Raw genomic sequence first — 25,973 nt, forward strand, 5'->3', positions numbered from 1 at the left:
CTTGATCACCCCTTGGGAGGTGAGGGGAGCAGTGGGCAGCAGAGGTGCCACGCCCGGGGAATCTTTTTGGTGATTTAACCCCCAATTCCAACCCTTGATGCTGAGTGCCAAGCAGGAAGGTAATGGGTCCCATTTTTATAGTCTTCGGTATGACTCGGCCGGGGTTTGAACTCACAACATATCGATCTCAGGGCGGACACTCCCACCGCTAGGCCACTGAGTAGGTGCCAAGTGGTTAATTTTCCAATAATTAGTCCAATAATTTAATCCGCCACAAGGCGGATGGCCATGATGAAATCAAGTGAAACCAACCTTATGGGTGTGCCACATACTTACTATGGCATCATTTACTCATCACTGATTTTAGCCTTTTTATTGGAGCTGGAAAAATGTGGAACATTAGATCTGTTTGTAGGGATTCCAATTAGCTGTGCTCTTTTTAAAAAAGGACATTGCATCAATCAAAATGAATCACATTCAACTTTGAAAATCCTTAATATAAGACAGATCTGGTACGTAACTTCATGTTCCCTGAGGGGAGGCTAACTTTGAAGACCTGTATTTCAAAACCACGCTCCTCAAACTAAATGAAAAATAAAACAAGCACTTTGGAGACAGAGAAAATTCTGTGGTGCAACAAGAAGTTAAAGTGTTTTAGTATTTTCTCTCTAGTGCCTCTTGTATAGGATCATGTCGTTGAAGGACTGAAGCTGACAAAGATGCTAAAAAAAAATAAAGCCGCTTTCTTTGGATTCCCAGAAGTCCTGTGCCTGCCTCAAAGGACAGCACTTTCCAAACAACAGAAGGGATAGAAGATTGTTGCGAACAAACAAGCAAGCCGGTGGACTGAACGCTGAACCGTCACACTTTGTGATCAAATCTGGGGCTTTTTGCTGTCTCGGTGACGGTGCGGTCGTGATGGCACAGCTGAATCCCCCAGGTGTTTCCTGGTAATGACTCTGGTTCAAAGGCGAAGACGCTTTTATGTCTCCTCTGATTAGTCAGTTTGTCTCCGAGCGATGGGACACTGAAAAAGAAAGTTGTAGCGCCTAAAAAAAAATAATAAAATGTCCTTTCATGTAGTTCGGACTGTTTACAAACATTCCTCAAAGTCAAACTACTCTGGGTTTGTGTTTTACCGCTGTGGCCCACTGTCCAGCTTCTAAATGTTATATTTCATCCATATTGCAGAGTGAGGAGGACCTGTTTTACATGCATATCAGGCTACGGTTAGCGCCATCATTAGCATGAGCCTACATCTTCACTTAAAAAGACAAATGGCTTCCACAAAACTGAAACAAGTAAGATAAATGCGAGAGGGAGGAATGGATATCAAACGGTAAAGTAGGAGACAAATTTAGAAACCAACGATCAGAGACTCATTTTGGAGCGTTTCTTCTTTAGCGTTTAGCTCGTGCTGCAATTGAAATACAGCAAAATGTCCCGCACACAAATGGGCAGTTAAAATCCTAATAGTTAAGTTCCCGATTTTTTTTTTTTCATAATTTTTTTGTTCATTCACTCCATTGTGATTTGTGTCAACATGCTATTAGCATGAACACCATGTAGCTATAGAGTATTTCATGTACCATATTTTTCGGGCTATAAGTCGCAGTTTTTTTCAAAGTTTGGCCAGGGGTGCGACTTAAACTCAGGAGCGACTTATGTGTGAAATTATTAACACATTACCGTAAAATATCAAACAATATTATTTAGCTCATTCACGTAAGACACTAGACCAGGGGTGCCTATTACGTCGATCGCGATCGACTGGTCGATCTCGGAGGGTGTGTCAGTCGATCTCAAGCCAGGTATTAAAAAATAGACATAAAAATGAGCAATCATCAATCATACCAAGACTTCACTTTCGTCAGTTGTTTGAAATTCTCGGCACCCGAGGATCTTGTGAGATGACGCTGGCTGCTGCGAGCTCATATTTAAGAAAAAAATCACTAACAGGGCGGACGCAGAGAAACACTTTTTATTTCTAGAGGCTCCGTACCTACTGTCAAAACTCTAAAGACCGACAGCACAGTTCCTGTCTTCACCATAAAAGACCTGTTTCATCCTGCCTGTGCTAACAAAATAAGAGTCTCAGAAAGCTAGCGTGCACAAGCTAGCAAGCTACGGAGTTTGATGCCAATGTATTTCTCCCCCGCCCTCAGCGACAGCTTTCTCACTTGCTTGCCCACCCGCACAGTCACTGACGTCACTCACCTGCTGCCAGACATTAAAGGGCCACACACATAGGCTACTCTCATAACAAAGTGTTTAAAAACGAGTATGCAAGTTGGACAAATGAGATGCCAAATCCAACCACTTTCATGTGGTATTGGACAGAAAGGAGGACTTTTTTTTTCCTCCATTTGAAAATGCGGACGTTATTAGCACCACTGTCTAATTCCAATCAATGCAAGTCATCAGAATAAAATAAATAAATATAAATTATAAATAGGAATGAGGTAGATCTCCTCGACTTGGTCAATTGAAAAGTAGCTCGCCTGCAGAAAAATTGTGAGCGCCCCTGGACTACACGTATAAAATTTCATGGTATTTAGAGATTAGGATTGACAGATTGTTTTGGTAAACGTATAGCATGTTCTATATGTTATAATTATTTGAATGACTCTTACCATAATATGTTACGTTAACATACTAGGCACCTTCTCAATTGGTTATTTATGCGTCATATAACGTACACTTATTCAGCCTGTTCACTAATCTATATTTATTTTAAATTGCCTTTTGAATGTCTATTCTTGTTGTTGGGTTTAATCAAATAAATTTCCCCCCAAAAATGCGACTTATACTCCAATGCGTCTTATATATGTGTTTTTCCTTCTTATGCATTTTCGACAGGTGCGACTTATTTTTCGAAGCGACTTATTCTCTGAAAATTATGGTATGCTAAACACTCCTGTTACTTTCAGTCCGTTTATTCAAATGAATCATTTTCGCCACAGGAACCTTGTAGAAGAAATGTTACCCGAGATGGTCCAAAACACATTTAGAGTACCAGAATTTCTGGACAGTGACTCGGTACTTTTCTCCCAGACTTAGAGCCTTGAGCTTTATACAATGTTGCTGTCATGATCCCACGTAGCAGTTCTGACCTAGTTTGCCATTTCCCTGTGTTCTGAAATATTTCCTGTCGTTGTACTCCTACAGCATTTTGGTTTTACTTTCTGTTCGGTGTCCTACCAGCATACCTGTCGTCCATTAGTTAATGGAGCCTATTTAGATTCCCCTGTTGCGTCTGTGCTGGATCATTAAGCTTTGTGCCTTGACAAGTGTTTGTCTTCTGTGCATTTACATGCTGGACTGGATTTAATTTGCCTTGCCTTTTAAATCCCCTCCTAAAAAAAGAGGACTTTTACCTTCACTTTGCCTACCTATCTCTACATTCTGGGGGCCAGACCAGTATTGTCAACACAAAAACGTAAGCGCTCCGGCTAATTTGTGAATGTATCTTATCTTTATGTCTTATTTACGTGGCTCCACTTCGACTATGTCAGGGGTCTCCAAAGTGCCCGGGGCTATTTGCGGCCCGCAGCTAATCGTTTACCGGCCTGCCACACATTCTGCAAAAATTGCAAAATTGATAGTATTGCAAAAATTGGTGGGTTTGGTGCGGGTTCACAGTGTGGCACATATTTGTAACAGTGTTAAAGTTGTTTATACAGCCACCCTCAGTGGGACCAGTGTGGCTGTTGATCAACTACGTCTTGCAGTCGCTGACTGCGCCTACAAACGCCAAATACAACATGCGTCAGGGCTGGTGCGTTATTAGTACAGATTGTAGAGAAAGCTAAAGACAGTGCCTCCACGGTGCCCCTTTAATATTGTTGTCGGGTGAAATTAAGGAGACTGATTACCCCTGCCACCCGAACGCCTCCCTAGGGAGGTGTTTAGGGCACGTCCAACCGGTAGGAGGCCGCGGGGAAGACCCAGGACACGTTGGGAAGACTACATCTCCCGGCTGGCCTGGGAACGCCTCGGGATCCCCCGGGAAGAGCTAGACGAAGTGGCTGGGGAGAGGGAAGTCTGGGTTTCCCTGCTTAGGCTGTTGCCCCCGCGACCCGACCTCGGATAAGCGGAAGATGATGGATGGATGGATGGATGGATGATTACCCCTGGAGGGGCACTGAAAATTGGGAGTTTCCCGGAAAAATTGAGGGTATGCAAGTATGCCATTCATATAAAACCTGCGGGCCTCACCAACATTAAATTTTCATATTAAGGTGCGGGCCGCAAAATAACGGGCCGCGTGTTTGAGATGCCTGATTTAGGATGTCTTATTAAGTAAAATTAACTAGCTGCATGGACAGACAATTTCACTAGTTTTTAGTATTTTTTTTCCCAAAACGTAATATTTTTATCTTATTTTTGTCAAGTCTGCTGTGGCTGCTTTTCTGGGCTTCTGATTGAACGAAATGACAGCCGGTGAATGTGTTTTTATGTGAACAGAGACTGTTTTGAAAATACATTTGTGGTTAAATTATCTGTGGGGCCCCTTTAAATCGTGGTGAACACAACACCAGACTATTTTCAAACTGGGGTCCAGCCAAAATTGAAACAACTTTTAAAACTTGTTGAATCCATGTGAGTTTAGATCAGGGGATTTCGTGTGAAGCCTTCTGAGACACGTGTAGTAAAGGTCTATATGAATAGACTTTGATTTATTGAACTAGGTTTTGACTCTTTGCTGATGATTTGGAATTTGGTCACTTTTCAACCAATGTTCCAAACACAAGCAACATTGTAGCATGCTTTTCATGTTGACATGCTCAGCAATGTTTTTGTTTCTTCAAAAAATAAACTCTATGAAGTTATAGCGTATCAATAAAAAGTGCATCAATATGAATAATACCTAGGGATGTAACAATTACCACCGTAAAAAAATCCTGACAGTTTGTATTACATTCTACATTTTATAAAACAGTTATTGTTTATCACGCTTTGAAAAACTTAATGATACTGCTCATTCCCTGGGGAAGCAGCTAGCGCACTGATCACTAGTTGGTTTTAATCCTAATAGCTTTAGTTCTAATCCTTTTTGTGGTAAAAGTTTGGAAACTGACTTGCCAGTTTTGTACTGTAAAATCGACGGCCAATGTTTTTACAGTGCATTACTGTAAAACGATACTATTGTTACATCTAGTGGCAAATGAGTGGCCAGTATTTTATCTTTTTTTCAATTATTTTTTACAGCGAATAACATGGTTCTTAAGAAGCCCAAACAATATGTAATAATTGTGTCAGAATTAGTTTGTGATGAACCCCAAGATGCAGAGAAGGAGGCAGGCATTGAGTAAGAAAACATGGTTTTAATTTAAACACTAAAACAAAACCAAACAAAGGGTACAAACAAAAGATGCGCACGAGGCGGATAACAAACTAGACTATGAACAAACAAATCGGAAACAGGGAACAAAAAACAGTAAGCTACAAAGATCTACCAAATATAGCTTACCGCTACGCTGCAATCAAACGACATGACACGACACGACAGGTAGCAACTACAAGAACGACAATAATCCAGCCCTGACTGGAGGAACAAAGCAGGTAAAATAGGACCAGGCTGATTGACACCAGGTGTGGCCAGGTGCAAATCAGCCGCACCTGAGGGGTAAACAGCGCACAGGGAAAAAAACAGGAAAGACAAAATAAGAGCGCTGACAGGAACTAAAAACAGGAGGAAAAACTGAAACACAAACAAACTGTCAGTGGTAAGCCAGACAAATTGTCTGGCAAAGAAAGTCGTCCGTTTATTTATGTGTTTTTAAACTTGGTTAAAATATTTTAGTGTGCATGGAAGCACTTTTTAAGCACATTTCAAAATACCACGATAGCAATGATAACAGAGATCATTTTTGTCACAATAACCGTGAAATGACATTTTCATATGGTTACATCCCTAATAAAACAACAATTGTTTTGAGCCAATTACTCTCGCTTTCATTCGGGTTAGTGAAATTAAAACAAAACAATTCCTGCTGCTGACTTAAGCAGCGCATTGAAAAAATATCCAAGTCCATTCACTTTATCTACGGGTGCAAAGAAAATTAAAAAGGTATGGTTTGACCTATTTGACGTGAGAAATGAGCATGAAGGAGCAAGTGCACCTCAAAATGATGTCCCTTGGAAAAAGTGCTACCGCAGTCTTACACTGATTGGTTCCATTGATACAATGGCCGTTTCAGTCACAAGTACTTGATTTCTGGCCACACAAAAAGCGCAAAGCGTAGTAATTAGGACACTGGCCACCGGCCAAAGGAGCATCGATTGGAACGTCCGCAGCTTGATGATGGATTATTGAGCTGATAGACTTTTGCCTGGGAGAAGCATTACATGTTCCGTTAACATGGAGGAATCCAATAGGAGTCTTCCTTGTTCTTCCTCCTGGCTACTTGTTCTCCATCTCTAGTGCCATGTTTTACTGCCGTCACAGAGGTGGGAATTATGCTTACTTGTCTGCGAATTGGGAGGATTCCAAAAATACTTTGGATGGGCATTACCGGCCCTTAGAGGACTGCAGTGGAAACAGATTGACCATATGTTACTTGATTAAAACATAGTGGGAAGGTGCATTGTATCCGTCAGAAATAACAGTCCTAGATAACCCGGACCAATTATACGGTCATACCGTTGTTTGTGGTTCATTATTTTGTGTTTGCATCGCGTTATTTGCATTGTATTAGCGTTGTCTCACATGGTGAACACATACATACATACATATATTTATATTAGATTTAATTTACTACGTTTACAACAACAACACAGTGTCATTTCCGCTTTTTTTCGAGTAACAGCACGGCAGACAACACTCAGGAAGAAGTCGCCTTTTTACACTCCCTGCTCCAATCTCTCTGTCTGTGGTCTGTTGGGTTCCACATAAAAGGAGCTAGAATATAATTATAATGAGAAAAAAAGGGCGTCCTACAATCAACTGTGGAAATTCAGAAATCAAATTTAGAAAATCTGCAATCGCAGAATGACAACCTGTAAAGTTTGTTACAACAAAGCAATGAAATAAAGATTCTTTGGGAATAAAAGAGAGCAAGGATATGATGGTTTTGCAAGAAAACAAAATTTCTCGTAAGAATATCGTATATAAGATGCACCGGAACACACGAATGAATAGTGTAATCGTAACAGGGCTGCTCATTACTCCCAGATCTTATGCTGCGTTTCATTGGTACTAGAAAGTCGGAATTTCTGAGTTCCTAGTCAGATATTTTAACTGTAACTTGAAAAGTCGTAACATTCTCACCAACCCTGGGTGGGCTTCTAAGATGGCTCCACTGAATGTATACAATAATAGAAGCTTCATAATGTCTGTTATCAGCACTTCTCATAAATTGTCGCGCTAAATCGGCTGTATTTTATGGATGGATCAGTGTTTATATATGACAGTTTTACATAGTGTAAACTACATTTTTTTTATGTATTTTATCGTTCTACATTGCTAGCAATAGCGTCTGTGTTTCTTCTTCATTTGAAGGTTGCAGAAAGGGTTCATTTTCTTCTACAGGTTGTTTACATTCAGGCAAAAGACAGTGCGAGTCTTAAAGCAATAACATTGCTCGGTTGTTCCAGTCAGGGAACACAATAACTCAAGCGAAAACACATTTTTAACTTTTCACTCCAATTGTCTATTTCTGCTCTTCAAATTCATCATACTTCGTTGTGCAGAGCAAGCATTCTTCTCCATGATGTTATCCAGTTTGCGATTTAGTCCTAAATAAATCGTGGTAGGTGTTATTCTACTCTTGTTGACTACTTGGCTCATTGACCAGAGTTGCTTTTTCCACAACTAATTATTGTAAAAAAAAAATTTTAAACTGAATTTTTTTAATTGGTTATTTTTATTGGCAGGTCGAATCTAGAGACTTGTTTGAGTTAAAGTTAGTTAACTTTAACTTTAAAAAAAAAGTTAAAGTACCAATGAATTTCTCACACACACTCGGTGTGGTGAAATGTGTCCACTGCATTTGATTCATCCTCTTGATCACCCCTTGGGAGGTGAGGGGAGCAGTGGGCAGCAGAGGTGCCACGCCCGGGGAATCTTTTTGGTGATTTAACCCCCAATTCCAACCCTTGATGCTGAGTGCCAAGCAGGAAGGTAATGGGTCCCATTTTTATAGTCTTCGGTATGACTCGGCCGGGGTTTGAACTCACAACATATCGATCTCAGGGCGGACACTCCCACCGCTAGGCCACTGAGTAGGTGCCAAGTGGTTAATTTTCCAATAATTAGTCCAATAATTTAATCCGCCACAAGGCGGATGGCCATGATGAAATCAAGTGAAACCAACCTTATGGGTGTGCCACATACTTACTATGGCATCATTTACTCATCACTGATTTTAGCCTTTTTATTGGAGCTGGAAAAATGTGGAACATTAGATCTGTTTGTAGGGATTCCAATTAGCTGTGCTCTTTTTAAAAAAGGACATTGCATCAATCAAAATGAATCACATTCAACTTTGAAAATCCTTAATATAAGACAGATCTGGTACGTAACTTCATGTTCCCTGAGGGGAGGCTAACTTTGAAGACCTGTATTTCAAAACCACGCTCCTCAAACTAAATGAAAAATAAAACAAGCACTTTGGAGACAGAGAAAATTCTGTGGTGCAACAAGAAGTTAAAGTGTTTTAGTATTTTCTCTCTAGTGCCTCTTGTATAGGATCATGTCGTTGAAGGACTGAAGCTGACAAAGATGCTAAAAAAAAATAAAGCCGCTTTCTTTGGATTCCCAGAAGTCCTGTGCCTGCCTCAAAGGACAGCACTTTCCAAACAACAGAAGGGATAGAAGATTGTTGCGAACAAACAAGCAAGCCGGTGGACTGAACGCTGAACCGTCACACTTTGTGATCAAATCTGGGGCTTTTTGCTGTCTCGGTGACGGTGCGGTCGTGATGGCACAGCTGAATCCCCCAGGTGTTTCCTGGTAATGACTCTGGTTCAAAGGCGAAGACGCTTTTATGTCTCCTCTGATTAGTCAGTTTGTCTCCGAGCGATGGGACACTGAAAAAGAAAGTTGTAGCGCCTAAAAAAAAATAATAAAATGTCCTTTCATGTAGTTCGGACTGTTTACAAACATTCCTCAAAGTCAAACTACTCTGGGTTTGTGTTTTACCGCTGTGGCCCACTGTCCAGCTTCTAAATGTTATATTTCATCCATATTGCAGAGTGAGGAGGACCTGTTTTACATGCATATCAGGCTACGGTTAGCGCCATCATTAGCATGAGCCTACATCTTCACTTAAAAAGACAAATGGCTTCCACAAAACTGAAACAAGTAAGATAAATGCGAGAGGGAGGAATGGATATCAAACGGTAAAGTAGGAGACAAATTTAGAAACCAACGATCAGAGACTCATTTTGGAGCGTTTCTTCTTTAGCGTTTAGCTCGTGCTGCAATTGAAATACAGCAAAATGTCCCGCACACAAATGGGCAGTTAAAATCCTAATAGTTAAGTTCCCGATTTTTTTTTTTTCATAATTTTTTTGTTCATTCACTCCATTGTGATTTGTGTCAACATGCTATTAGCATGAACACCATGTAGCTATAGAGTATTTCATGTACCATATTTTTCGGGCTATAAGTCGCAGTTTTTTTCAAAGTTTGGCCAGGGGTGCGACTTAAACTCAGGAGCGACTTATGTGTGAAATTATTAACACATTACCGTAAAATATCAAACAATATTATTTAGCTCATTCACGTAAGACACTAGACCAGGGGTGCCTATTACGTCGATCGCGATCGACTGGTCGATCTCGGAGGGTGTGTCAGTCGATCTCAAGCCAGGTATTAAAAAATAGACATAAAAATGAGCAATCATCAATCATACCAAGACTTCACTTTCGTCAGTTGTTTGAAATTCTCGGCACCCGAGGATCTTGTGAGATGACGCTGGCTGCTGCGAGCTCATATTTAAGAAAAAAATCACTAACAGGGCGGACGCAGAGAAACACTTTTTATTTCTAGAGGCTCCGTACCTACTGTCAAAACTCTAAAGACCGACAGCACAGTTCCTGTCTTCACCATAAAAGACCTGTTTCATCCTGCCTGTGCTAACAAAATAAGAGTCTCAGAAAGCTAGCGTGCACAAGCTAGCAAGCTACGGAGTTTGATGCCAATGTATTTCTCCCCCGCCCTCAGCGACAGCTTTCTCACTTGCTTGCCCACCCGCACAGTCACTGACGTCACTCACCTGCTGCCAGACATTAAAGGGCCACACACATAGGCTACTCTCATAACAAAGTGTTTAAAAACGAGTATGCAAGTTGGACAAATGAGATGCCAAATCCAACCACTTTCATGTGGTATTGGACAGAAAGGAGGACTTTTTTTTTCCTCCATTTGAAAATGCGGACGTTATTAGCACCACTGTCTAATTCCAATCAATGCAAGTCATCAGAATAAAATAAATAAATATAAATTATAAATAGGAATGAGGTAGATCTCCTCGACTTGGTCAATTGAAAAGTAGCTCGCCTGCAGAAAAATTGTGAGCGCCCCTGGACTACACGTATAAAATTTCATGGTATTTAGAGATTAGGATTGACAGATTGTTTTGGTAAACGTATAGCATGTTCTATATGTTATAATTATTTGAATGACTCTTACCATAATATGTTACGTTAACATACTAGGCACCTTCTCAATTGGTTATTTATGCGTCATATAACGTACACTTATTCAGCCTGTTCACTAATCTATATTTATTTTAAATTGCCTTTTGAATGTCTATTCTTGTTGTTGGGTTTAATCAAATAAATTTCCCCCCAAAAATGCGACTTATACTCCAATGCGTCTTATATATGTGTTTTTCCTTCTTATGCATTTTCGACAGGTGCGACTTATTTTTCGAAGCGACTTATTCTCTGAAAATTATGGTATGCTAAACACTCCTGTTACTTTCAGTCCGTTTATTCAAATGAATCATTTTCGCCACAGGAACCTTGTAGAAGAAATGTTACCCGAGATGGTCCAAAACACATTTAGAGTACCAGAATTTCTGGACAGTGACTCGGTACTTTTCTCCCAGACTTAGAGCCTTGAGCTTTATACAATGTTGCTGTCATGATCCCACGTAGCAGTTCTGACCTAGTTTGCCATTTCCCTGTGTTCTGAAATATTTCCTGTCGTTGTACTCCTACAGCATTTTGGTTTTACTTTCTGTTCGGTGTCCTACCAGCATACCTGTCGTCCATTAGTTAATGGAGCCTATTTAGATTCCCCTGTTGCGTCTGTGCTGGATCATTAAGCTTTGTGCCTTGACAAGTGTTTGTCTTCTGTGCATTTACATGCTGGACTGGATTTAATTTGCCTTGCCTTTTAAATCCCCTCCTAAAAAAAGAGGACTTTTACCTTCACTTTGCCTACCTATCTCTACATTCTGGGGGCCAGACCAGTATTGTCAACACAAAAACGTAAGCGCTCCGGCTAATTTGTGAATGTATCTTATCTTTATGTCTTATTTACGTGGCTCCACTTCGACTATGTCAGGGGTCTCCAAAGTGCCCGGGGCTATTTGCGGCCCGCAGCTAATCGTTTACCGGCCTGCCACACATTCTGCAAAAATTGCAAAATTGATAGTATTGCAAAAATTAAAAAAAACATTGAAAAAAAGTGAAATGAGGTGAAATCTAATGAGAAAAAGTGGCAATGTTGACACAAAGCTGCCATACAGGCAGTTTTTTTTTCCTTTTGTCTGTATTTTCTTTTTTTTTTCATTGCTCCAAAAAAAAGGACCAAAAAAATCTGTTATAATGAGTTATTACTTAAAAATTATCACTTTAAAATGTTTTATGTGGAAAAAATATTGCATATGTTGTTTGGTTGCCATATAAAAACATCAAAGTTTTGACAAAAGAGCATAAAACAAACAAAATAATAGTTTAAACTTAAAATGTACAGATATATCGGAAGTTGATCTTGAAATTTAAGTGTTAAAAGTGAAAAAAAAACTAATAAAAATGCATCACTTTATGAGTGGGGAACCTTCCGGATATCAAATATATTTAGTAGGATTGTATTTAACTTTTCACTGTGATTACTCAAAAATTTTAAATATTTAAAATCAATGGTGTTGAGCATTATTGATCTTTGAGGTCTTTAATTGCTAAATAAAGGAACTCTCCTCAAGGAATCAATAAAGTACTATCTATCTATCTATTTAAATACTGCATATTTCAGTTTTACTACAAAAAACAGAGTTGTCTTTGACATAAAAGACATAAAACCTTATTTGTTTTACTTTATATCAACCTTAAGAGATTTTGAGCCAAAACCTCCTTCCATCAGTGAGAGCTTTGAATGGTTGACCAAATACTTAATTTCCACCATAATGTACAAATAAATTATTTAAAAATTTCTACAATGTGAATTCCTGGATTTTTTTTCACATTCTGTGTCTCACAGTTGAAGTGTACCTATGATGAAAATTACAGACCTCTGTCCTCATTTTAAGTGGGAGAACTTGCACAATCGGTGGCTGACTAAATACTTTTTTGCCCCACTGGATATATGTGAATTCTCAGATTTAGAGTTGTTGTTACGGCCAGGGAATGGCACAGACTCAGTGGAATGATCCCATACAGTTAGAAGATTGTCGCATGCAGATTTTCATTTCCATAATTTCCAAATGAGCACACTAATAAAGGCATTCGTTTGTACGTCTTTACATCACATCCAGGCTAAAGCAACGAGAGAGGATACTTTTCTGTGTCAGCCCGACGCCTGAACAGTCTTTTCCGATTCATCCCCAAATTTTATAAAAACTGTGGATTACATGCATGCTCCCCCGGGATCATTTCCAACTCAGCAGAAACTAAATATTGCGACTCGGGGTTAGAGTGTTTTCATTTCCGAGCGTACTCCTCCAGGACATGTGGTGTTGAGTGGAACTTTGTGGATCGAATCGCCCGTTATTACATTTACCTGAAGCGGCGGGACAAACAAATAATCACAACATTGCACAAGGTTTTGTCCTCCTGCAGCTTATGTTGCTCTCAAACTGAAAGCCGTAGCTTGAAATTAGGCATGAAATTAAGTTTTTCTTGCAGTGACATTGACAAAGTGAGGAAGGAAATAAAGATGCATGGGATAGAAAACAGTTTAAGCATCCAAAAATGCTATTGTTCATAACATTTACCCAAATTAAAAGTATTTAAAAGTACAGTGTTACCTCCATAACGGCATTTCAGACCCCCAGGTGGTAGGGGAATTTTTCTGCAAGATATGCTATTTATTTGATCATGTTTATGAATATAAAATGCATATAAAGTCACTTACAAACACTTCAACACACAAACACTGTGTTTAAGATCATAGGCCCTAGAGACACATATCGATCTGAATATCAATAGTATCGATACCAAGGTAGGTATTAGTATCGAATCAATACTTTCGCAGTTTATCGTCTTTATGTCCAGAACATGACTCGATTTTCCTCAGAGTTAATACGAGCGTTAGTCTGTCAGTGACAGGAGCCCATTTCTCTCTTGCTACTGCTCATTCAGACACACTTTGTCTCTCCCCCAATCTTTATTTTTCCTAGATATCTACCCTGCAATGGAAGTTATATATGTTTTTATATTTCAATCAATCAATCAATCAATGTTTATTTATATAGCCCTAAACCACAAGTGCCTCAAAGGGCTGCACAAGCCAGAACGACATCCGCGGTACAGAGCCCACATAAGGGCAAGGAAAAACTCACCCCAGTGGGACGTCGGTGACAATGACTATGAGAAACCTTGGAGAGGACCGCATATATGGGCAACCCCCCCTCTAGGGGAAAATTTATATTTTAATATTTCTATTGCAAAATTGTTGTTACATTGTTGTTTAATTTTTAATAGCAAACGTTGTCTTAAATAATTGTGTTAATAACACGTAACATTGATCCCTCAGGCAGTACTGCATCAAAAAGCAACATCTGTGTGTAAAGGATATTACCACATGGGCTCAGGAACACTTCTGAAAACTACTGTAAGTAACTACAGTTCGTCGCTACATCTGTAAGTGCAAGTTAAAAAACTCTACAATGTAAAGTGAAAGCCATTTATCAACAACACCCAGAAACACAGCCGGCTTTGCTGGGCCCGAGCTCATCTAAGATGGACTGATGCAAAGTGAAAAAGTGTTCTGTGGTCTGACGAGTACACATTTTAAATTGTTTTTGGAAACTGCGGATGTCGTGTCCTCCGGACCAAAGAGGAAAATAACCATCCGGACTCTTAAAGGCGCAAAGTTCAAAAGCCAGCATCTTTGATGGTATGGGGGTGTATTAGTGACCATTGGTAACTTACACATTTGTGAAGGGACCATTAATTCTAAAAAAGTACATCAATGTTTTGGAGCAACATATGTTGCCATTCAAGTAACTTTATCATGGACGCCCCCTGCTTATTTCAGCAAGACACTGCCACGCCACGAGTTACAACAGCATGGCCTCATAGTAAAAAGAGTACAGGTACTAGACTGGCCTCCCTTATTCCAGACCTGTCACCCACTGAAATCATGTGGCGCATTATGAAGCTTAAAATACCACAACGGAGACCACGGACCACGGACAACTTAAGCTGTACATCAAGCGAGAACGGGAAATAATTCCACCTGAAAAGCTTAAAAAATTGGGCTCCTCAGTTCCCAAACGTTTACTGAGTGTTGTTAAAAGGAAAGGTAATGTAGCACAGTGGTAAAAATGGATTCGGAATGCGTTGCTGCCATTATATTCTATGTTAATTATGGTTTGCAAAAAAATATTAAGTTTCTCAGTTCAAACATTAAATATATTGTCTTTGCAGTCTGTTCATTTAATTTTTTATTTATCTCCTTCATTTCAATTTTACCTCAATTATACATTTACACACCAATGCCTGAGAAGGAGCAGTCTTATATTTTCCTGCCCCCTTCAACACAATATGTAGTCTTACTTAATGGATATACAAACCAACAAATACATCCAAATACAATATAATATTTAATTATTATTATATAAATATAATATATTCATTTGAAAATAAGGTAAAAAAGATTTTCAAATCATTGTATTCTGTTTTTATTTAGGATTTACACAACGTGCCAACTTCACTGGTTTTGGGGTTTGTAAAAGCAGCTGGAAGGAAGTCTGCCCTTCAAGGTAAATGCTGTACCTTATTGGTACATTACTGTACTTCGTAAAACTACTACAGTTGTTTGTAGTACTGTGCATCATACCAGTGTTTTGAGTTAAGAGCTCTGTCACAGAACACAATGAAACGCCTAAGTATAGATACAACTGTCCATGATATTTTATTGTTTTTGATATTATCTAATTGGTGGTTTTGCTTTCAAAAAGGTATGTTTGGTGGTTCAATCCCCACCTAGTACCAACCTCGTCACGTCCGTTGTGTCCTGGGCAAGACACTTCACCCTTGCTCCTGATGGGTGCTGGTAAGCGCCTTGCATGGCAGCTCTTTCCATCAGTGTGTGAATGTGTGTGTGAATGGGTAAATGTGGAAGTAGTGTCAAAGCGCTTCGAGTACCTTGAAGGTAGAAAAGCGCTATACAATTACAACACATTTATCATTTATTTATTTGAAATGGTGCTGTTTTGAGGGGACAAGCACCAATTAAACTTCATTTCAATGGGTAACGTTTTTCGAGGTACGACTGTATTTCATCATACAATGAAACATTCTGGCATCATTTTAGAGCAGGGGTCGGCAACCTTTACCACTCAAAGAGCCATTTCGACCCATCCATTCATCCATTTTCTACTGCTTATTCCCTTTGGGGTCGCTGGTGCCTATCTCAGCTACTATCTGGCGGAAGGCGGTGTACACCCTGGACAAGTTGCAACCTCATCGCAGCGCCAACACAGAAAGACAACATTCACACTCACATTCACACACTAGGGCCAATTTAATGTTGCCAATCAATCTATCCCCAGGTACATGTCTTTGGAAGTGGGAGGAAGCCGGAGTACCCGGAGGGAACCCATGCATTCACGGGGAGGACATGCAAACTCCACACAGAAAGATCCCGAGTCTGGAATTGAACCCAGGACTACTCAGGACCTTCCTATTTTGAGGCAGACGCACTAACACCTCTGCCACCGTGAAGCCCCCCATTTTGACCCGTTTCACAAAATAAAGAAAACAATGGGAGCCACAAAACTCTTTTGAAATTTAAAATGAAATAACACAGCATGCAAAGTTTCTCTTTGATTTATGCTATGTACAAACCAGGGGTCTCAGACATGTGGCCGCACCTTAACATGAAAATGTAATATTTGTGTGGCCCGCGAGTTTTATTTGAAGGCCGCTTGAGAACATCACATCACATTTTCTAAACATCCCAATTTTTCCGGGAGACTCCCAAAAGTCAAAGCAACTTTTCTCTCAAATATATGCTGATATTCATCCAGATAACAATGATAAGGGCGTGCTAAGATGGCATTACGTTTAAGGCCCTCTATTGTCGTAACAAACAGCTTGCCAGCACATTAACATGCCGTATGTTGCTTCTACAGACTCATATAAGTGACTGCAAGGCATACTTGTTCAACCGCCATACAGGTCACACTGAGGGTGCCCATTTAAACAACTTTAACACTTTTACAAATATGCGCCGCAACGTGAACCAACACAGAACAAGAATGACAAACACATTTCGGGAGAACATCCGCACCGTAACACAACATAAACACAACAGAACAAATACCCAGAATCCCTGATTCTTCCGGACAACATTATACACCCCCGCTACCATAAAACCCGGCCCCCCCCCCATCCCCGTCCACCTCAACCGACGCACGGGGGGCGTGCGGGGGATGGTGGTAGTGAGGATGTATAATGTAGCCCGGAATAGTTAGGGATGCATGGGATTCTGGGTATTTGTTTTGTTGTGTTTATGTTGTGTTACAGTGCGGATGTTCTCACGAAATGTGTTTGTCATTTTTGTTTGGTGTGGGTTCACAGTGTGGCGCATATTAATAAGAGTGTTAAAGTTGTTTGTATTACAACCCTCAGTGTAACCTGTATGGCTGTTGAGCAGGTATGCCTTGCAGTCTTTCACACGTAGTTACAACAGCTGCACACTACATGTGAATGGCCGGCACCCAAATAGCATGGTATAAAAACCAGAAGTGACAACATCACCGTTACGGCATGCCCTCAATATTGTTGTCCGGGTGAACATCTGAGAATATTAACCTCGGGAGATTTCTGGGAGAGGCACTGAAATCCGCAAAGCAGAAATCTCCCGAAAAAATCAAGGACGGTCGGCAAGTATGCAGCTGAGCCACGTCAGAGTTATCAAAGAGCCGCATGCGGCTCCAGAGCCGCGGCTTGCCGACCCCTGTTTTAGAGCGATTAGAAACTTACAATGTGTTATTGTTGTGGTCGTCTTAGGTTCTGGTTTAGTTTTGTCTCTGTCCTCACACCTGTTCTCACTCCCTCTCTCCCCCAAAGAAAGGCGACAATCAGCAGGGCACACTTGATCGCAAATAAGGGTCGCGCTACTTAACCAACAGGACTTGGGTGCCGGAGCTTTGTACCACAAACACATTGTCCTTGATATTGCTGGAGGGAGTCCATGTCTTTCCATCCCTGGCTACTCATTTCTGCCCAGTATTTGCCAGCTTTGCCTAGCGCCCTTATTTTTGTGTTTTTGTTTTCCAGTTGTCGTATTCTCATGGTGTGTTAGTTTTTTCCGCCATCGCCTTTTGTTTACTGCCTTTTTGTTTACCCTCTAAAAATAAATTGGAATATGTTTTGCTATACGCTACCGTCTCTGCATTATTTGGGATCCACGCAGGGGCGGTTCTAGGCATGCTTATATGAGGGGGCAGTCAGAAATGTGAAGGGGGCATCATGTGTACACATCAAGCTCCAGCACTTTTTTTTCCGTGCTTATAGTAACGATGCTTTCTTCATTGAAGTGGGTCTTTAGCTATGTGTCCAACCCCAACCTGGAGTAGTGGATTGCACTTTGTCAGGCTTCTACCTTCAGACCTGTCCAACTTGGGTGTCCCACCTGAAGACTAAGCTCCTGCTGGTATAGCTCTTACGGTCACTGAGGCACGCAAACCCCCTGACCACACTAAGGTGGCAATCCCTCAGGAGGGGAAACATTAACAACGCTGCCATATTTCCGATAGGGGAAACAGAAGCAGGCGTCTCGCACCACAGAATACTCTAGCCATGGTCGTGTGCGGTACCAGGCAGGATTGAATGATCTTAATGTGGTACCAAATGCACGCTTTGGGTAGCCACCCAGTATTGGCTGAGATAGTGCGTTGCCATTTAAGTCACTGGGTAGCTGAGCAGGCTGCTTTGGGGGAGCGCTTGTTGGGGGGACCGAGGGAGCTGGTGCAGGAGAAACAGTGCTTGCTGGTGCTAAAGGTGCAGTATTGCTAGCTGCTGTCCCTGATGTACTAGCAGTAGTGTCATTGCTACTACTACTACATGCAGGAGCAGGACTAGACTTTTTAAATGCTCTGAAAAATGGATGCATTACAGAGCATTAACTTTCTCTTTGTGAGCTGCTGGAAGCTAGAGCAGAAAATAAGTAAGCTTGAACAACAACAGAAAAAAACCCGCTGTGATTACATGAAGAAAAACAACAACAGTACAGGACTACAGCCTGGGGCGGGGCTTTACGTAGGGGTCTGTCAGACACAGGTCACTTGTCTTCAGTTTGTCACATGCAGTGGACGTGGGCACTCCAATGTATGTGTGTTGCCCACGTGCTTGTAAATTGATGAAAACAGCTGTGTTTTTGTTTTTAGGTGTCTTGGTCATATCAAATGAAACTTATAATTTGTTTATTACAAAATGTAGATTGAACATTAAAGGTTGACTATGTAGAATTACAAGAAAAACAACAGAAAAAGAATTCCAGCAGTCGATTGCCAGACCGTTGCTAAGTAAAACGGGCCGTTGCTGGGGACTCCGCTCTGGACAGAGGACAGCATAGGAGGACTGCTAAGCAGGATATATACCTTATGTTTCATTTTTACCGTCATTAACAGCATCATAAATGACTTTTAGCTTGTTACAGAGACAGTGGAGGCTCTCTGCCTTCCAAACCACTGCTGCTCAGAGCCTCCGCTGTCACTGCTCTCGTCAAGTTGTAAAAAAAAAAAAAAGGAACTCCGTAGCACCGAAAGTCTGCGACGATAAACGTGTTTATGACAGTTAAAACTACACAAATTCACCCATCCTAACAAGTATATGATAAATGTAGACAACTTTTCCTTTTCTTTTACTTTCATACTGCAACAGTGATTGTATGTTTACTGAGGGCGTAGGGGTGTGTGTGGGTGTGTGTCTGCTGCACAGCCTATGGAATGGTGAATACACGCACAGCGGAGGGAGGGATGAGAGGGACGCCGACACTACTATATCGTGTGTGTCCCTTTTTCGGCTGATTTTTCCGCTAGTGCAGATAATTTTGTCAACTTGTAATGTATTAATTTTGTCAGTTTATTAAAATTTGCTTTCTCAAATTTTGATTTGAGGGGGCAAGACATTTATTTAAGGGGGCTCTGCCCCCTCTTCCCCCTGCGTAGAGGCGGCCATGGATCCACGACATCTGCACGTAACTATTGCTTTACATCAAGTGGGCCAGACAGGTAAAATCACGGCACGATAACTTAAAAATGAAGACAACTTCAGATTGTTTTCTATGTCTAAAAATAGAACAAACACATTCTGAAATTCATCATAATGGTAGGGTTTTTTTTACACTTACTTGTTGCGGTTAATAGTATCATATCTTTATTTGTCGTTATTTATATTTTCTAAATAAATTATGCGATAATGTTCATCAGTCAACTCATTGGTGTTAATTTTCAATTTATCAATTAAAAAAATATATATCAAAATCAAATTACAGTATGTTCTTTATGTAGTTTGATCATTTTCCTCGACTGATGTGGTTTATTTTGTACATATGTAGCATCATCTACAACAGGGGTCGGGAACCTTTTTGGCTGAGAGAGCCATACAAGCAAAATATTTTTAAAAGTATTTCCATGAGAGCCATATAATATTTTTTTAAGACTGAATACAACTAAATGCGTGCATTTTTAAGTAACACCAACATTTTTAGAGTATAATAAGTCTCTTATTCTTTTTAATAACATTGTTAGTCTGAAGCTAACCAACAATAAATAAAAAAACTTCTTATCATTAATGCGACTTCTTGAACAGGTGCGGTAGAAAACCGGATGGATGGATTAAAATGGATGAGAATGTTTTATATTTTGAACGTTATTGTTGACACCGTCATTACTAGCGGAATTATTCATTACTCACTGTAATAAGCAATGTCCACTAAGATTTATCTGAGAGCCAGATTCAGTCATCAAAAGAGCCACATCTGGCTCTCGAGCCATAGGTTCCCTACCCCTGATCTACAAGGATACAAATACTTGCTATTGCCACATCCAGTGGACACATTTAGAACAGCGATTTCTTTCATTCAAACATTTTAATTTTCCTAAAGGAACTCTCCTGAAGGAATCAATAAAGTACTATCTATCTATATTTCAGATTATTCATATACTTAGCAAACTCATCCCGCGGGCCGGGTAAAACCTGTTCACGGGCCTGAGGGCCCCTGCTTTACATTCATCAAACTAATGTCTGTTAAAGAATCCCACAGAATGTCAGTTTTCTACAAATTTGTTAGACAAGTTAATGTTTTGGAGACTTTTAAGGTTGTAAGGGTCTTTTCTTGAAATTTAATTTCTGTTTTAGAGATAAAACCAAGAAAAGCAGCAATTGTTGTTCTGTTTTGCACGTTTTTAGCAGCTTAACACAGCCTCCTGATTTTCCTCGTCTCCTCCCTCCTGTTACTGTGCCCTTTAAAACCTCTGTTTGGTGATTACTAGGGGTGTGGGAAAAAATCGATTCGAATACGTTGTGCGATTCAGAATAGATTCTTATTTTTAAAAAATCGATTTAAAAAAAAAAAATGTTATCAATCAAACAAACCACTACACAGCAATACCATAACAATGCAATCCAATTCCAAAACCAAACCTGACCCAGCAACACTCAGAACTGCAATAAACAGAGCAATTGAGAGGAGACACAAACACGACACAGAACAAACCAAAAGTAGTGAAACAAAAATTTATATTATCAACAACAGGGTCAATATTAGTTATAATTTCGGCATAGCAGTGATTATAAATCCCTCATTGACATTATCATTAGACATTTATATAAATAAATAAAAAAGAACAATAGTGTCACAGTGGCTTACACTTGCATCGCATCTCATAAGCTTGACAACACATTGTGTCCAATATTTTCACAAAGATAAAATAAGTCATATTTTTGGTTTGTTTAATAATTAAAACAAATTTACATTATTGCAATCCGTTGATAAAACATTGTCCTTTACAATTATAAAAGCTTTTTTTTTTTTTAAATCTACTACTCTGCTTGCATGTCAGCAGACTGGGGTAGATCCTGCTGAAATCCTATTTATTAAAAGAATACAGAATCGTTTTGAATCGGAAAAATATAGTTTTTGAATCGAAAATTGAATCGAATCAAAAAAAATTCAATATATTTTCGAATCGTGACCCCATGAATCGATATCAAATCGAATCGTGGGACACCCAAAGATTCGCAGCCCTAGTGTTTACACTTCATCAAGCCCTTCAATGATTGTTTAATCTTGACCAAAGATGATCGCCTGTGTATTTGTCAGCACATAACGTCAAATTCCATCATCACCAATAGCAAAATGGTAATTTCCCAAACTTATTATCATGCTAGATTCCCAAATGGAGCCTTTTGAATGGAGATTGATGTCTGGGTAATGGTTGGCAGACGGGTGGCTGCACTGAAGGGGGACCTAAAGCCATCAACGGGTCGCACTGGTGCGGCTGGCATGATAATGACTGAGAGGATTGATTATGGCTTCTTGCGGTGTGGATTCAAATTGACAATGCCCTGCTATTTATATATGAAAGGTTTTTTGACTAAATTATTAAGCTAATAACACATTCATCCATTAATACAATTCAACTGTGCAACATGATCTTAATTAAAAATACAAGGTTTACTTGCAGATTGATTTACTGTATGCTTTTATGACCTCCTTTGATGTATTTAGCTATGTTTATTTATTTATTGGCATCTTCCCCACCGCCTCTTCCATGGGTGAATTTGATGGATTGCTTCAATTCTTTCCATAGGGTTCGCAGCATCATGAAATAAAAAGGCCATTAAGTATTTTTTTTTATCATTAACATTACTAAAACGAGAAATTCAATTAAATATAAAATGGCATTAAAGAACAATGAACATTTCCATTAAATGAATACAATATTTAAATGAATAAAATAATTTTGATTTTAAATGTTATCAATAAATTTGAAAAATAATTACAACATTTTAAAATTCCACAAAATAATAAAATATTTGATTGAACAAAATTATATGTTTTTTTGGATTCTGTTAAAAAATATATATATAAAAGAACATTTAACAATTTAAAATTACATTGAAAATATGTAATTTAGCAAAATATTTTTTAGATTCCATTAAAAAAAGCATACATGTAATACAATGAAAATAATATTTAAGTTAACCAAAATATAGATATTTAATTCCATTCAATAAAAGTTGAATTAAATATCTAAAATCGGCATCCATCCATCCATTCTTCTACCGCTTATTCCCTTTGGGGTCGTGGGGGGCGCTGGTGCCTATCTCAGCTAAAATCGGGCGGAAGGCGGTGTACACCATGGACAAGTCGCCAGCTAAAATCGGCATGAAATGTATAAATAAATAATGAATCTAATTATTTGGAAAAAAGTTTGAAAATATATTTATTATTGTAAAAGTTTAACTAATAGTCAATAAAAATATTTTTGAATTCTTATTCTAATCTACACTTTGAGGACTAAAAATATCAATTTGCTGTCAGTTTTCAGTGGAACACAAGTTCATGTTTTTGAACAGTGATATCAGCACTGTGGCTTGTGCACCCTTGAGGTTTAAATGCGTAAAAGTGCGTTTGTCTCCGCCGGGCATTCTCTCGAGACCCTGAAACAGGATGTAGCACAATTCCGCCACCCTTCTCTTTGGGAACTATCGATTGTTGTCAGATAGACTCCCGGAGGAGAGCCCCGCAGTGCCTTGGCTTTATTTATACACAGCATACACATCTTTATTGACAAAGAAGGCAACAGATTGATCGTTCTTTGTCTTATTAGAGGCCCTGTGCTGTTACAAGGTCCCCAAGGGGCCTAAAGGAAAGGTTATAGTGACCGTTAAGCTTGCATTTATTTCCTCACAAATGATAAACGTTTTCTCAAAAGTACTCTTTTCATGCTTTGTTACTGCCCACAGCACTCATTGTTGTGTTGGAAAATCTTGTTAGTGCTAAATGATGATTGATTAAACGAACAGATTTTGTTTATATGCAAATACAATGTCAAATTGTATTATTAAATGAAAAGCTGATGTTCTTGTTTTCTTATTAGCATTAACATTAATGGCAGGTATTCCCTGGATAAACTGTTTAATGCAGAATATGGATCTAGTTGCACAATTAACATGGAAAGTGCCTAATAGTCCTTATCCAGCAAAAAGTTATGTTTTTAGATGTAATGTTTGTCAATTTTCCTTGTCCTTTTATCTGTTGTGTATGTCAGGAAAGTGAATATTATGTACTGATGGGTCAAACAATATTGAGGCATCAATGCATTATGAAAGAGTCATATTGTGTCCCTCAATACTGCCACTTTAAGAAAAAAAAACCTGTGACTAATAAAAGAAACGTCAAACTGTGTTTATCTGGAAGCGCTTCTTTCAGCTCGTACAAAATGAAGTCGGAGAAGTGGCGTGCTGTGTGCAGGGGCGTCACTAGACCTAATACTGTACTGGGGCACACCTGGGGCACAAATAATTCATGTGAGCGTGCAAAGCGCGCAAGCAAAAACATTTTTAGCAATTATTTATCATAAAAATAAAAAAAAATAGTGCTTTAAACTATGAAATCATATCAGATTATGTTGTATGGATCTTTGATTAACCACCTGAAATTGACTAATGCATTTGACCTAATTGTGCACTTTTTTACTCCAGACTTCTAAACTGCTACTGGTAAAAGCAAAAAGGAAGAGCAATGAATCTTTTTGAAATATATATTGCAGTAATCATCTGTAAATTTAACATCTACAAAAGTAAAACAAAAAATAAAGCACCCCTACATCTCTGGGTTCTTTTACATTATAAAATTTCCATTTATGGCAATGTGGTTAATCCTATTTCAGATACACAAAACTATAAAATATACACAAAACAATAAAGCCACAGTAGTAGAATACATGAACAACTGTTGTGTGTCTGTTCAGGGAATCATTTTCTGAGAAGTAAACTGTAACATTTCGTTTTCATTTTTGCAAAGTGTTCAATCACTCTGGACAGACATGGAAATATTACAGTAACTGTTATACAGTTGACCAGTGGTTCCTAACTGGTGGGTCGTGACATAAAAGTGGATTGTGTGTCATTTTCAGTGAGTCGCAGTCAGATGTGTGCATGAAAGAAAAAAAAGTTTAAGGAGAAAAAAATCTAATTGTGGCAACAAAACCAGATTATTTTAGCCTTTTTTCTAGTGACTATTAGTGAGTATTTTAGCAAAAGGCAAACCGACTAACAAATTGGAGGAGGACTCAGGACAGACATGGAAATATATTTTAGAAAAATCTAAATGGGGCAACAAAACCCGATATTTTCAGCCATCTTTCTGAAAACAAATACAGAAATGTTACTATTTTTTCTGGAAACAAAACCAGATGCTTTAGCTGTAGCCATTTTTCTGGTGACAAAACAAGATTATTTTAGTCAAAGTCACACTGATTAACAAGACAAGTCCACTGTGCTATTTTTCTGTGAAATAAACTTGAATGATTTAAACATTTGGCTCACGACTTGATGATATGGAAAAATGTTTTTCTTCCTGAAGATAAACCATTTGAGAAGTACTCTACTCACACATGCTTACTCCAAATCATCCTTGATGCAGAACCAGCAGACAATAACCAACATTATGTTTCATGTTCATTGGAAATTCCCCCGACAGCTCGTACAGCAAATGAATATGTTTGTCTTGATGCAAGGAAGAACGTTAGCTAACTTAGCATCAACTTAAGCAATGATGTTGCCTAGCTAGCTAGGACTTCACTTACATCTCTCATTCCTGCTGATTCTTTTCTGATGCGGGCGAATAACTTTCTTAAATCCATCTAGGAGTTACAGTTTGAATCAAATCAAAATCAAAATAATGTAAATAACAAATTGTTTTTGGCTAACGTTACCTACCTCACGCAGTGATTCGCAGCCTCTCTCTCTCTCTCTCTCTCTCTCTCAACCGAAGTCTCGATCCACAAGTGAATAAATTACCATATTAATTAGCCATGTGCTCATTGTTAGTGGAGTGAATACAGTAGCAATCAATTACCATACTAAGTAGTATGTGCGCTGTTGTCTATGTTATGTAGACTTAAAACTCTGAAGCGTTTTATTTTTTAATTGGTAAAATTTTTACTGGGGCACTGCAGATCAATAGTGGGGCACGTGCCCCAGTGAAATATGTCTGGCGACGCCCCTGGCTGTGTGTAACGTCGGTTTTCGTTGCCGCCACAGAGCTAAACGGAACTAAAAAAAAATGACAAAGTGCTGGATCATTTTGGTGTCATATTATTTGATATTATATTATCGCTCCAAATTTTTTTTACTATTTGACTCACTGAAAAAACTAATAACTTCTAACTATACGGGGTTAAATCACCAAATGATTCCTGAGCGCGGCCACCGCTGCTGCTCACTGCTCCCCTCACCTCCCATTGGGATTGGTCAAATGCAGGGGATAATTTCACCACACCTAGTGTGTGTGTGTGTGTGTGTGTGTGTGTGTGTGTGTGTGTGTGTGTGTG

General features: G+C 39.2%; 1 protein-coding gene across 1 annotated transcript in view; it reads right to left on the bottom strand.

Moving 5' to 3' along the window:
* LOC133551686 (fibroblast growth factor 1-like) overlaps positions 1–25,368 on the bottom strand; it is an 819,097-nt gene extending 793,729 nt beyond the window's left edge. Inside the window, exon 1 of the mRNA XM_061898656.1 lies at positions 25,360–25,368. The gene's annotated coding sequence lies outside the window, so the exon portion shown is untranslated. The remainder of the gene's footprint in view (positions 1–25,359) is intronic.
* Between the last annotated feature and the right edge of the window lie 605 nt (positions 25,369–25,973).

Source organism: Nerophis ophidion, linkage group LG04 (assembly GCF_033978795.1).
Source record: "Nerophis ophidion isolate RoL-2023_Sa linkage group LG04, RoL_Noph_v1.0, whole genome shotgun sequence".
Lineage (NCBI taxonomy): Eukaryota > Metazoa > Chordata > Actinopteri > Syngnathiformes > Syngnathidae > Nerophis > Nerophis ophidion.